We start from the raw sequence: 14,765 nt of genomic DNA on the forward strand, positions 1-14,765 counted from the left end.
ATTTTCATTGCTCTCAACAAAAGAATGAGTAGACTAGAAGTGAAGGAAGGTTGCAAAGGACCCAAATTCATATCCTGCAAGGGTTTGATTATATTAAAAACTTCCATTATCATGAGTGTTTCTTTGATAACATGATGAATTTTCAGAGAACTGTATCTCTCTAGAGATGAAATGGGCAAAGGAATAATCAAATCTCTTGCTGCCTGCAATCTGATTTATTTCAGATCAATGGAGCCTGTAGCCATACAGCACCTCTCAGCATGAAAGACTTCACTGGTAATTTGTCTCCTAGAGCTCAGACCAGTACCAAAAAGATTTGATTGTTACAGCAATCAGCTCCCACCTACGTTAAATGTTATATGATTGCTAAGTAAACCTATATCTAGGGGTGTGCATTTGGTTAAAGCTGAATTGGGGGGGGGAGGTAAACAATTTACTAGTAAAAAACTAGTGGCAATTAAAGGGAGCCAAAAAAGTGAATCCTGAGTAATGCCTAATTTTTTCAGCATTATTCGGGACCACTTTGGCCCCACTGCCATTTCCCCCCCTCCCCCTTTACTTACCTGCTGGCTGAATTCTCGCCAGCAGCCTCCAAAGTCCAAAAAATACCAGGAAAAATGGTGCACAGTCCTACCTATAACCACACAAGAAATGTACCACTGAGGGGCCCTTCCACTTCTGGGACTTGGTGGGAGGGCAAATGTTTTGCTTATGGAAGGTCGCAGGTATAACCCCGGGTATTGCTTTAAACTATCAGGGCTAAGAAAGATAAAGGTTTGCCCGGAAATCAAATTTCGTATTGCACAGCAGAACCATGTTCATGATCAGAGAACCAGATATTTTCTTTAAGACAATAAAAGCGACCTGGGGAAAGAGCTGAATTTGATTTAGTGGTGGTAGTGGGGAAGTGATTTTAAAACTTCCTCTATGCCATTTTCCCAGTAGAAATCACTATCCCCAGAAGCTATTAGCTATGAAATGGGATGTGACAATATGGGTACCCATAACGTAAGTATCTTTCCCCGCTCTTCTATAGCTAATAGCAGCTCTGGGAAATTATTCTTATTATGGAAACTGTGCAGGGAAGAAATTACTAATCCCCTCTTTCATCATTGTAGTCTAATCTAAATCAAACGCCTGTTCCACCCAAGATTATTTCTTAAAGGTGAAGTAAGTGTTCAGGGTAAGGTTACCAACCTTCGGATGCTGCCTAAAGTTATGCCAGAATTACATCTGTTCTCCAGACTACTGGGATCAGTTCTTCTGGAGGAAATGACATCTTTGAACCAAAGAATCAAATTCCCGCTGAGCTCCTGCCTCTCCCAAAATTCTGCTCTCTGCAAGGTTCATTCCTAAATCTCCTTGAATTTCCCAAGCTGGTGTTGACAACCCTAATTGGGAGATCCAGTCTTAGGTCTCCCATGCAGAATGCGCTTTGGCCCTGGACACCTGCACAGTGCCTGTCAGAATATAGTGCTAGGCTGCATGGGCTGACATCCTGAGTCAGATTTGTGTTCTGAGGCTACTTCTTGAGTATCTAGTTGGATGTCCTCAGGGACAAGATCCCTGCTGGTACAAATTGTCTTAGGTAACAGTACAAAGGCAATGGCCATAGGATTATTAATAAGCCTAAAGAGAGAGGCATGCAATACGAAACTAAGGGAGCAAACTGACAGACATCCAGAGCAACCTTTTAAACCTATTTATAGAAAAAATGCAGTTTAATCAATTAATTAATCTGCCCTGTGGCGCAGAGTGGTAAGCTGCAGTACTGCAGTCCAAGCTCTGCTCACGACCTGAGTTCGATACCGATGGAAGTCGGTTTCAGGTAGCGTAGCCGGCTCAAGGTTGACTCAGCCTTCCATCCTTCCAAGGTCGGTAAAATGAGTTCCCAGCTTGCTGGGTGTAAAGGGAAAATGACTGGGGAAGGCACTGACAAACCACCCTGCAAAAAAAGTCTGTCTAGTAAACGTCGGGATGTGGCATCACCCCATGGGTCAGGAATGACCTGGTGCTTGCACAGGGGACCTTTACCTTTTAAAATTTAAAGTGCAGTTCTAGATTGTGCAGTGGTTAACCTCTTATTTGCTTTGCCTTGGTGGAGTAGGTGATATTGCTAGGTGTAACTAAGGATAAAACAATGATAGTAGGATCTCTCAGGTTTGGAAGTTTTTTCTTGATTGAGGTTCATCAGTCTCTGTGGTAAAATAAAGCTCCCACCTTTCTTTTGTCCAAAATGGAGTCAGTGTGCTTATTTATTGAGGGTATTTTTACCCTGTTTTTCAGCTACCATATTCAAGGTTGGTTACAATGTTGTTTAACACGCACATTGAATAAATTGGAAAATTTAAAATGCATATTGAATAATTTGAAAAATATGAAAAAAACATAAACATATTAAAATTAATTCAGAAAATTGAAGATCATACATACTGGCCACATACTGGGAAAGGCTGTTCTGAATACCTCCACTTTGGCAGTGGTACTGGAATGCTGAGAACATTGGTACCTTCCTGACCCATTCAAAAAGTCCTCTAATACAGGAGCCACTGTAGAAAAAGCTGTGGTTCAGGCAGAAAATGACCATATGTCTACACATTGGCAACTTAAACAGGTGTCTATCTGGGTACTGGAGATGCCCTGCTGGAGTACAGTGCCTCTATTAATTCTTTGGCTTGAGTCACAGATAGCTGATCAAGAATTTTGTTTTAGAAAAGAGAGCAAACAGCATGTAATACCATGGATGTCATTAGATCAGGCATGGATAATTCTATTAATGGTGTATTTTTCTGCCTCAGATTTAGGTATTAAATGGTGCTTGGCTGTTATTTATTCTGGACAAGATGAAGACTTAATTATACTATCAAAAAGTATTATCAGCTGCTACCATGCACAATTTAACCCAAAAAGGTTTTTTTGTCCTTATGATGACTGCCTTACTGGGACTTACCATAATCATTCTATAATAAATGCTGTAAGATATTTTTAATCTTTCTAATAAGATAAAAGTCACTGTGGAGACAACAGTATGGGTTTGAAAAATGTAACTGTAATATTAGTAGGACACGACTGTAATTGCTGCTGGTGAGAAACTCAGGGTGATGGAGTGAAATTAAAATTCTATTTTCAGGTACATCTTTGTATTATCAGATGTAACAATGGTCTGAATTGCTTGTTACATTATGGCTATTGTTTGCTTAAACAAACAAAAAAGATGAAAGAAGATCATAATGGTGAAAGAAGATTGTGAAGCCATGATACATACCTTTTCCCCTCATCTACAGAAGATTTATGATCAATTTAGAAAATGTTTTGAGTAGAGATTTTTTTGGATTCACAATTCAATCAGGAATAGCTGCATGAAAGAGTAGACTTATAGGAGGGCAACGTAGGCACTGATAGGATAACCACAGCTTCCCCAAGCAGGATTATAAGAGCAGCTCTAATGGAACACAGACCAATGGGCCATCTGGTCTTTCATCTTGTTTTGCTCAGTGGACAAGCAGTTGCCCTGGAGGGCCAACAAACAGGGCACAGAGGCCAAGGCTGAAAAGGTCAGTTTTTATATGATTCTTTGTAATGTAGAAACACATCCTTACAAGCCACACAGAGGAAGGGTTTATACTGGATCCCTGCTGGCTAGAGGGGAGGAACTTCAGGTAGTAAGAGTTAGACATAGTTAGAAGCTGGAAGAATGCTTTATTTGTCAATAAACTATTACATCTACTTTTTCTTTAGTGTCTCCTTAGGGAGGCCAGGTACCTGCTTCTGTGGGAGACGTTTTAATCTGCCAGTGCTGCCCATTGCTTTTCAGATGGTTAGTGGGAGAAAACCCCCAGGTGGGGTTAGCACATAGTTTTGGGCAAATGCTATAGCATTGCCCCACTTGATGACATCACTTCTGGGATGTGCACAATACTGAAAAGGTAAGGTCATGCAATCTCCTGCCGGCTGCCAGCCACAGACTGGCAACTTTATGTGTCCCTCATATGACTGAACCCCTAACTGATCACAAACACCACAGTGGTTCCTGTTTGCCTGCTATTTAACTCTCTGTTTTGCTTGTATGTTGTAGCACATAGGCAGGCAGCAAAGCAGACGAATGCCACCACCCACCTCCCCACCCTTCTATTATAAGCAGGATCTATTTCTAGTTATCTGACAGGCAAACAGTTTGCTTGCATACACTTATATACCAGAAAGCAAGAAGAGCTGCCAGTTGAGCAGGAAGGGGGCAAATACCACAGTTGTCCCTTCCCAATGATAGTGACTGACATGTCATCTTCATGTGCCTGCCCTGCAACTGGCAATGCACACCAGAGGGAGACACATATAAGGGCCATATCAGACAAGACACAAGAGACCTCTTAACATATTTAATTTTATTTAAATTAAAGCCACAGCATTTTGCTGTTAAAAAAGTCGCTATCCCGCTTTTCTCCCTTAATTGAACTGGATGATTTTGCTGTATGAGATCCATCAGACAAAGCAGCAAGAGCCTTATCAAATTGATCAACTTTAACTAAAACAACGAGCCTGAATGATTGACGTAAGATCTGCCAATCCGAAGCGCTCTTAAAGGAAGGGGAGGGAGAAATCTTTGAGAATTTGCATGGGGCCCTCCAGCCACATCTACAACTAAGAGGATTCTTTGACCGGAAGACTCTGTGCTTTACCCAACACCCCTCTCCACTCCTCTACAAAATCAACAGGAAGAAGGTCGTAGGACCGGAAATTCGTCTTACTCGTGTTACTTCAAAACCATTCCTGAAGGTAATAACCATAGAGAAGAGACGATAGAAGGTCCATGATGAGGCAATTCCTGAAATACTTCCTGGCTTAGCCGATCTAGAGCGTCTGGAAACTCGTTGGTATTTTCAATTTTAAAAAAGTTTTCTTTTTAAGTTTAAATACTTATTTTTTCAACCCGAAAAAGATATTAAGTTGGTCAATGAAGTATTCTCTATCAACTATATGTGATGGACTCCTGCTAGATGACCAGCAAATTTTTAATTAAGTTACATATTCTGGAATTTCCCCCTGATCTGGCTTAATACATAGCCCTGCTCCTATGAAATCAAAGGGAATTTTACAGAATTCAACCATGGAAAAAAAAGTACAGGACATGCTTGCTAAACATTCTGAGGCGACAATTAAACAATTAAAACAGATTTCAACACAGATGGCTCAACTGATTTCAATGATGACGACTCTTGACCAATCATCACAGGTATGCAATCAGAAGTTGGATCTGGTTATAGAAGACATAAAAGTCTTGAAAATTCAAACGATGACCACAAATACAGACATACAAGCAATGGACTCTTCTGCCCAAAAAGTCATGGAAGAATACAAGGATACAAAGAAGAAGACAGAAGTTCAAGAAAGCAACCAGCCGGCGATAAAGAGATCAGACATACAAGAAATGGACTTTTCATTTAAAAAAGTCATGGAACGACGTGTGGATATAAGGAAGAAGAGAGCAGGTCAAGGAATACAGATTGAAGCCACGATGGAGATGAAGCCCAGAAAGAGTTATTTTTGGATACGTACCCTGTCTGAGGAAATGAGAGAGAACAAAGAAATCCTGTTCCCATACCTGACTGGCCTATTTCAGTTACAGAAGGAAGTATTAGACCATGGTTAAAGGATTGATTTAAACATGATTGCTGGATCCAAAGGCTTTGATAGTGTGGACGGGTGGCATGGCTATTAATGATGTAGTGGAATTAAGATTAAGACATCATTTTGGGAATATAAAAATAAGTCCTCCTTATATAGATTATCAATTGATATAAAGGTATATTGGAATGGGTGGACTTTTGATATGGATTTGGGATATGATTTACACTGAAATAAGATTGATTAAACAGGAATCCCCAAAATACCGGAGAGAATGTTGTTTAGTATGATTAAATTTATGTTATAATGGCTGCAATTTGAGGTAGCCAAATAGAAAGGGACAAAGGTTTCAGAATAAAGGGATTAAATCATTTTACTGTTAGAACTGGTGGAGTTGGAGAAACTAGAGGGGAGAATTGAAGGAATCACTGTAACAATGTACAAGATCTGGGAATAATGGAAGGTTACTTTTTATTCTGATCCAAAATGTAAAATTATATATAACATGAAACTTTAGAATGAAATTAATGCTAGGATCAGTATATGTTAACGAAGGATAATAACACTTTATTAAGAGGTAGATGGAGGTGATGGGGAAGTCGCTTTATTTTTCTTTATGTTTAATGGTAATTAAGACAACATTCAATATAATTGTGATTGTGATATTATTTTTACACTGTTGTCAAAATTATGGAGAATTTATAGTTTTAAAAAACCAATAAAATTTATTAAAAAAAAAAAAAAGTCGCTATCCCTGCTAGTATGAGTCCTGATGAGGGAAAAGACAGGCAAGTATAAAGAAAGTGAAGATGGGTTGGCTGATTTCTAGCAAAAAAATGGAGAATGTGGGGAAAAGAAGCTTAACCCTGCCCCACTTTCACCTTTGTTCACTGCCCTTCATTTATTTCAGCATTTTTCTCTATTCCAGATTCACTCAGAACTGAAGTTGCTTTGGACAAAAAAAATGTTTCAAGCATCAGAACTCAGTGATGGATGGTCAAGAAGTCTTTGTTCTCTGGTTTTGGTTTAAAATAAAATGTCATCCTAGCACTTACCTTAGTGGCGAACAAGGGTAGATTGGCCATAATGGCCATTGGGACTTTATTCAGTGGGCCGTTGGCCTCCCCTCCCACCTCAGCCTACTCTTTCATAGTAAGCGGGGAGGTTGTGCCCACTGTTGGGTGGGCACGGTGGGGTTGATCCAGGGAATGGAGCAGGCAGACTGCCTCTACTTCCTTTGGGGGGCAGGGATGGGGTGAGCTCTTTTCCAGGCCCATTTCCCCCTCCTAGTCCACCCTGGTAGTGAATGGGATGCACTAGGATCTCCCAGTTTATTTGTGCCCACTATCTGCTATGAACAATCAAAAGAATTACAAACATGCAAAAGCAAGCAGGAAAGTGAATTTTGATTATGCACATCCCTGACAAACATGCATATGTGAACCTATCCAACCTTCTATTTCCTTTTTTTAAAATTGCACCCATTCTGTTGCTGTGCTGAATTGCTTTCCCTTTTTTGTAAGAGATCTATTGTATTATGTTGGACTATACTTTTCCTTCAGTGATGCTGAGCGGTTTATTTTGGCCTTGGCCAGCAGTTTCCAGTATGACTCAGAAAGTCTTTATAAATGAAAGGACTTATGGAATTTTTATGATATTCATGATGCTGTGCAATCCATCTAATGCACAAAAAGACATCAAAAAGAATTATAGCTTAAAGTAGAATACAAATGGTACAGTGATATTAGGGAGAGAAAAATGTTTCAGAACATGGTAATTGTATAAGGGCTACTCTTAATGGACAGAGCATATGACAGATTATTCTGATATATAATAATTAAAGTTTTATGCTGAAATTAATCATTGATATGCTCATGGAGAATGGGATGTGTGTTGCTAGCAGCAGTATGGAAATTTTATCCTTGCTTTTTATAGAATGAGAATGCAGCAGGAAAATATACTAATTCACAGTGATTTGTACATTGAGAGTCTGAATTGTAGACATTTATATGCTCTGAAAGAAAATCAAAGCACTTTTTTATTATTAGTTTTCTTAAAGGCCTTTTTTGTTCAAGTTCTCTTGGGCTGAAATAAACCAATCCTGTGCAGAATTAGGTGTGCATAATCTAGGCCCATAGCTACTTTTCGGGAAAACACCCACACCCAAATATGCCATCCCCCACCTGGGAATTCCCAGCTTGCTTCCTTTTTGAAGAAAGTACCCTGTAAGTCCCTAGCCCTTTTTTGTTGTGGGGAAGGGGCAGCTGCACAATGGAGGGAGCTGGGCCAGTTAACCCTTTACTGCCCAAATTTATTATCTGCTGCTCTGTCTCACCATATTTCTACCCTGGGTCTTTTGCTTTTTTCTTGCCAGTCTTTTGTTAATGTCCATGGCAATGGCAATGGGCAGAAAACAGAAGTGAAATATATAGCATTTGGGTAATGTCACCTCTGTTTGCCATGGGGAATTTGCCTCAGGAGTAGGTCCATGAGAGGCAAAGCAGGAGCAAAACATTTAAGCCTAGCTCCATCTGCCTGGTATCTGGTTTTAATCATTAACTGCAAACCACCTTGCTGTAACTTGAATTTGTAAAAGAATGTGGCCCTCTGAGCCTGTGCAGAATTCCTTTTACTCGCCACTGAAAAACTACTGTCAAGCTCCTATCCTCCCCCCGCAAAAAAATCTGGGATTAGAGCATAATGATAATAAGAGAATCACATTTCTTTGGATAGCTGATAGTATGCCAGATTGCAGGCAAATGGCTTCTTCTAAGACTTGCATACACACCTGCTTATTGTGACTACTGTATATGTAAGCTGGAGAAGGGAGGCAGTAATTGGCACTAGAGGCTCAACTGCATTTTACATTTGGCATATATTTAATTTCCAGGATACTTGTATTTTTAATCTGGTAAATAGCCCAGCTCATCAATACCACGTGACTGAGACAACATAGAGATGCCATATGGTCTGTACCTAGTGGTGTGTGGAAGTACTACTATTAACACAATTATTAAATGTGACATCACGGGGGACATGACATCACAGCACCCCCACTCATGACATTATCAGGCCCCACCCAATAAGTGCCAATGTTTAAGATGAAGGGTACTTGGTAGCCTAGCTCCCCCCGCCCTGAATGTACTCAGTCCTCCATACCATAAAATTTCTGCCTATGGGCTTGGCCTAAGTTAACTGACTGAATAGCTTAGACATGTGTGACTCTGTGTAGGACTAAATGATGCAATTAAAAAACAAACCCTCCCTCTCATTTTCTTCTGAGTGTGTCACATTAACCAGAGCAGCAGCATTGTGCCTGCCAGTCCATGGAATAGCCCAAATCATGAGGGTCAGATCTGAGACTGTCTTGTGGAGAGTCAAAGTGGGGGGCACTTTAAGTGGCACATTTACAGTCACTCTAGAATCATCTTCTTTGAAATGGAACTCTCTTTCTCAGTTCAGGCCAGTGAGAGTCGCGACTCGCTGTGCAATGGAAGAGTGGGCATAGTTCTTACATCTGTGCACATGCATACCCATCATGCATGTGGGATGGACCATCAAGTATGAATTCCATACACCATATATTTCAAAATCATCTCTCTTAATACAAGAAGCAATCTTTTTTTGTCTTCGTGTTCATAAAATTCCCATCATGCTAGAACTTCTAGTTGGACAAGTTGGAGCATGCCCAGAGGAGGGCGACCGGAATGGTCAAAGGTCTGGAATCCATGCCCTATGAGGAGAGACTTAGGGAGTTGGGTTTGTTTAGTTTGGAGAAGAGAAGGTTGAGGGGAGACATGATAGCCATGTTTAAATATTTGAAGGGATGTCATGTTGATGAGCGAACTAGCTTGTTCTCTGTTGCTCCAGAGACTAGGACACGGAGTAATGCATTTAAACTAATAGAAAAGCGATTCCACCTAAACATTTGGAAGAACTTTCTGACGGCGAGGGCTGTTTGATGGTGGAATGTGCTGCCTCGGAGGGTGGCTGAGTCCCCATCTTTGGAGGTCTTTAAGCAGAGGCTAGATGGCCATCTGTTGGGAGTGCTTTGATTGTGGGATCTTGCATGGCGAGGGGAGGGTTGGGGTCACTGGGGATGTGGGGGGAGGTAGTTGTTAATTTCATGCATTGTGCAGGGTGTTGGACTAGATGACCCTGGTGGTCCCTTCCAACTCTATGATTCTAGCATTGTTCTGAATGTTGAAATCTTAATATATATCAATTATTGCTTCATTTTAAAACAAAGAATCTAATTCAGACCTGCCCCTAATGCTATTCTTTGCCAGTCTGCTTTACACACACACACATTGCACTGGATCTTCCTACAAGCATGGGGCAGTTACTCTCCAAATGTAGCAATTCTCTTTGGGATTCATTGAAATCTAGCACTGGAAAAGAAACAAAACTCAACAATGGAAGATTGCCCAGCTTCATTCAAAACATTTGTCTGATGATAACATGACTTGAATACCTGAAGGGATGCTTTTGTTTAAATAAAAAAATCATTCTATATGAGGGCTTTAGTCTCCTATTCTCTGGGATCAAGGACAGCTGTGATCATTTCAGAGAATTCTGAGTAATCATAGGATCAGATTAGCCAGGGAGTCAAGGGACTGCCTCTAAAATGTATTGGATTTTTAAAAGAGCTTCCATATAATTAAAACCTTGAACATTGATAGCCTGAAAAATATTTTCCTGGTCTCTTCTTGTACGTAATTTATTATTCAGCCCTGGGCTTTAAACCAAGCAATACAGGCAAGCTGTAGATTTATTGATTCAAATTATGTTCTTATCCCTCATTTTTAACAAGCACAATTCAAAGCCTAGCTAGGAAAGACCCAAGAGTTAGCTATCATTATGGCTCTTGAGTCAACTTGATGTTAATGCTATTGGAATCTATATTTTTGTATGGTTCTTCCCTCTTCCAGGCAGAATATGAAACCATGTTTTAGCTTACACTGTTTACTTAACACAGCCGATATAAAACTGCAACATAATCGTTAAACAGCATCAGCTTCTATCAAATTAGGTACTTACATATCTTTCACAACTATCAGTGAAGGCAATGGTCATTGCATTTGAGACTCTAAAGGCAAAAACTGATCCCTTGGCAGTTATTAGCAGACAGAAACGCTGTATTTAAACAGACCCCTCCAAGAAGCCTGAATTATTTCTTGAACAACTTTGATTGCTACTTGACAGAATCTGTGGATGTAACAGAAAATCTTAAGCATCTATTATTTATAGACAAGGTCTAGCTTTCATGGTTCAGAGTAGAATGTTGCATTATTTCTTTTTGAACCTTTTAGATCTTTATCTTGAGGCAAAATTTCTGTATGTGATGGGGACTAAATACGTGTAGCACATAAGCACATAGGGTTGGATCCAGCCACCCAGTTCATCTTCATTACTACAGCCCCATCCCACATGGCCTTTGTCTATGCAAGTCCCAAGATTCTTGCATAGCCTGTCTGGGTGGTCAAAGCAGACCCTTCCTTCCTTTTTCACTAGAAGAAAATCTGGTGAAATTCAACACATTTTCTTCCCATTTACATCCACCTCTGCTTTCTTGCCACCTTCTTGTACTCTGCAAAGCACTCCACACCATATAAAACATACAATTACTTGTAAGCCTGACTTCTGTAAAGCAATCATCTAAACTTCCCAGCACCAGGCTGTCATCCTCAAGCCATTGTTCAGGCACAACAGCTTCATGGAAACCTTTCATCTAAGGAAAAGTCCATAAAAGCTGACCCATAAAACACCATTGATTTTGACAAAGGGGGTTACCGCACTTTGTATTCCCAGCGATGTATTAAGAGTTTGAAAATGTTATAAAAAGAACTTCCGGTGCTGAGCTGGGCTGAGTGCTGCGTCTTCCCAGGGGCTCCTGGGGAGTATCCAAGTTTGCGTGTGATTTGGGGTGTTTTATTGCACCCCAACCCAGCCCTTGCAAGTGGGCTGAGAGGCAGGAATTCCCTGCAGCCATATATGCGGTTTGACCTCCTGAATACTCTGAGGTAGCTTTAATAAGCCCCCCGGAGTTTCAGACGTTTGGTCCCGTGGGCATGAAGGGATTGAAATCGCCAGCGCGCAACTTCGGCTTTAGACTCTACCCTCCAGCACCCTATAAACATCATAAGGACTACATTAAGATTAAAGCCTCACCTCCGGGCGCCCAAGTGAGTAGATAAGAATCCTTCGTCTTTCACTGGCGTCATCGAATAACAGGGGGTTGAAGAAAATATTCCTGGTAACCGTTTTTCTCCCTTAATTGAACTGGATGATTTTGTTGTATGAGATCCATCAGATAAAGCAGCAGGAGCCTTATCAAACTGATCAACTTAAATTAAAACAACGAGCGTGAATGATTGATGTAAGATCTGCCAATCCGACGCGTTCTTAAAGGAAGGGGAGGGAGGAACTTTTGAGAAGTTACATGAGGGAAAAAAAGGTCCTCCAGCCACGTGTACAACAAAGAGGATCCTTTGACCGGAAGACTCTGTGCTTTACCTCTCCACTGCTCTACAAATCAACAGGAAGAAGGTAGTAAGACCGGAAATTCGTCTTACTCGTGTTACACCAAAACCACTCCTGAAGGTAATAACCATAGAGAAGAGACGATAGAAGGTCTACGATTAGGTAATCCCTGGAATACTTCCTGGCTCAGCCGATCTAGAGCGTCTGGTAAAACTCGTTGGTATTTTTAACTTTAAAAAGTTTTTTTAAGTTTAAATACTTATTTTTTCAACCCGAAAAAGATATTAAGTTGGACAATAAAGTATTTTCTATTAACTACATGCTGGACTCCTGCTAGATGACCATCAAATTTTTAATAAAGTTACATACTCTGGAGCCTCTCCCTGATCTGGCTAAATACATAGCCCTGCTCTTATGAAATCAAAGGGAATTCTACTGAATTCAATCATGGAAAAAAAAGTACAGGACATGTTTGCTAAATATTCTGAGGCGACAATTAAACAATTAAAACAGATTTCTACACAGATGGCTCAATTGATTTCAGTGATGATGACTCTTGACCAATCATCACTGGTATGTAATCAGAAGTTGAATCTGGTTACAGAAGACATAAAAGTCTTGAAAATTCAAATGATGACTACAAATATGGACTTACAAGCAATGGATTCTTCTGCCCAAAAAGTCACGGAAGAATATCAGGATATAAAGAAGAAGACAGAAGTTCAAGAAAGTAACCAGCCGGCGACAAAGAGACCAGACATACAAGAAATGGACTTTTCATTTAAAAAAGACATGGAAGGACGTGTGGATACAAGGAAGAAGAGAGCAGATCAAGGAACACAGATTGAAGCCACGATGGGGATTAAGCCCAGAAAGAATTATTTTTGGATATGCACCTTGCCTGAGGAAATGAGAGAAAACAAAGAAATCTTGTTCCCATACCTGACTGACTTATTTCAGTTACAGAAGGAAGTATTAGACCATGGTTAAAGGATTGACTTAAATATGATTGCTGGATTGGAAGGCTTTGACAGTGTGGACGGGTGGCATGGCTATTTTAAATTTATGTTAAATGGAAAGGGACAAAGGTTTCAGAATAAAGGGATTAAATCATTTTAACGCTAGAACTGGTGGAGTTGGAGAAACTGGGGAAAAGGGGAGTATTGAAGGAATCATTGTGATAATGTACAAGATCTGGGAATAATGGAAGGCTACTTTTTATTTTGATCCAGAATGTAAAACTTTATAAAACATGAAACTTTAGAATGAAATTAATGCTAGGATCAGTATATGTTAACGAAGGCTAATAATACTTTATTAAGAGGTAGATGGAGGTGATGGGGAAGTTGTCATATTTTTTATGTTTAATGGTAATTAAGACAACAATCAATATAATTGCGATTGTGATATTATTTTTACGCTGTTGTCAAAATTATGGAGAATTTATAGCTTTAAAAAATCAATAAAAATTTATAAAAAAAAAAAAAAGAAAATGTTATAAAAAACATCGCTTTAAAAGGGTTTTTGGATACTATGGCTAATAAATGGTTGGAAAACGTCTTCACAGCTAAAGGGGCCAAACAAAGTGCGAACAGTATTTTTTATAATGTTTTCAAACTCTTAATACATCGGTGGGAATACATAGAAAGTGTGAACAGTATTTTTTATAACATTTTCAAACTCTTAATACATCGCTGTGAATACAAAGTGCGGTAACAGCCAAAGTTTCTTACTACTTTCTTAAGTGTCTATTTTCAAGAGGGCACAATAAATCTTCTGGGAAAAGCATCAACAATCCTTCTAGTGCCTGCTTTTTTAAAGAATGCAAATTAGGAGGAGGGGAGAGGGAAACATTCCAGAAAATCATTATGTCAAGCAGCGCCTTCACCCCTGCTATCTTGGGGGTCTCTGCCCTGGAGGAGGGCCAGGCCAACGGAGCTTCCTCAGCCTCAGACCAATCCAAGGGAGAGTCCGAGCTTCCCTCTCCCTCAGATGTTGCCAGGTTGCCGCAGGACACACTTTGCAGGCAGCCTTCAGCATCCCCTCCCTGGCTGCTGCTCCTCTCTGGCCTTATATCCCCTCCAGGCCAGAGAGGCTCTGCCCAAGCTCCACCTCAGTCCCTCCCCCCGGAAGTCCATATAAGAGCTGGAGGGAAAGCACCTCCCAGCCATTGCGGCAGGCTGCTCTCCTCTGCCTTGCCTGTGCCTTCCCGACCTTCAGCTGATTGGCGGGACGGGGCTCTTCCCTCTGCAGCTTCTCGGCTCCAGCCGGGTCCAGGCATGTTGCTTGTGTCGCAGCTGTGGCATCAAGTTTGGCTGGCCATCTTCTTTCCCCCAGCATTCCTGGAGAGGGAGAAGAGCCATTGGCCAACTGCCTGTGCACCCGGCTGGCTGGGGGCTTGATCCTGGCCTTGTCTCATCCCAGGGAGGTGAGTAAGCTGGTGCTGTGAGGGTCCAGAAGGCAAGGGTGGGAGCCCATACTGGGACACATTGTAACAGAGATATGCAAATGATATCTAGATCTTGGCCACCAAGTACTGCTACAACACATACTCCATTGCACAAGGCCAACTAATACCAGTAGAGGTAAGGGCAACAAACAATGCCATGATGTTTTTGTACTCCACGTCTTATAAATGTGCTGCAGGCACCTTTAACATA

This window comes from Euleptes europaea, chromosome 3 (assembly GCF_029931775.1).
Source record: "Euleptes europaea isolate rEulEur1 chromosome 3, rEulEur1.hap1, whole genome shotgun sequence".
In the NCBI taxonomy this organism is placed as follows: domain Eukaryota; kingdom Metazoa; phylum Chordata; class Lepidosauria; order Squamata; family Sphaerodactylidae; genus Euleptes; species Euleptes europaea.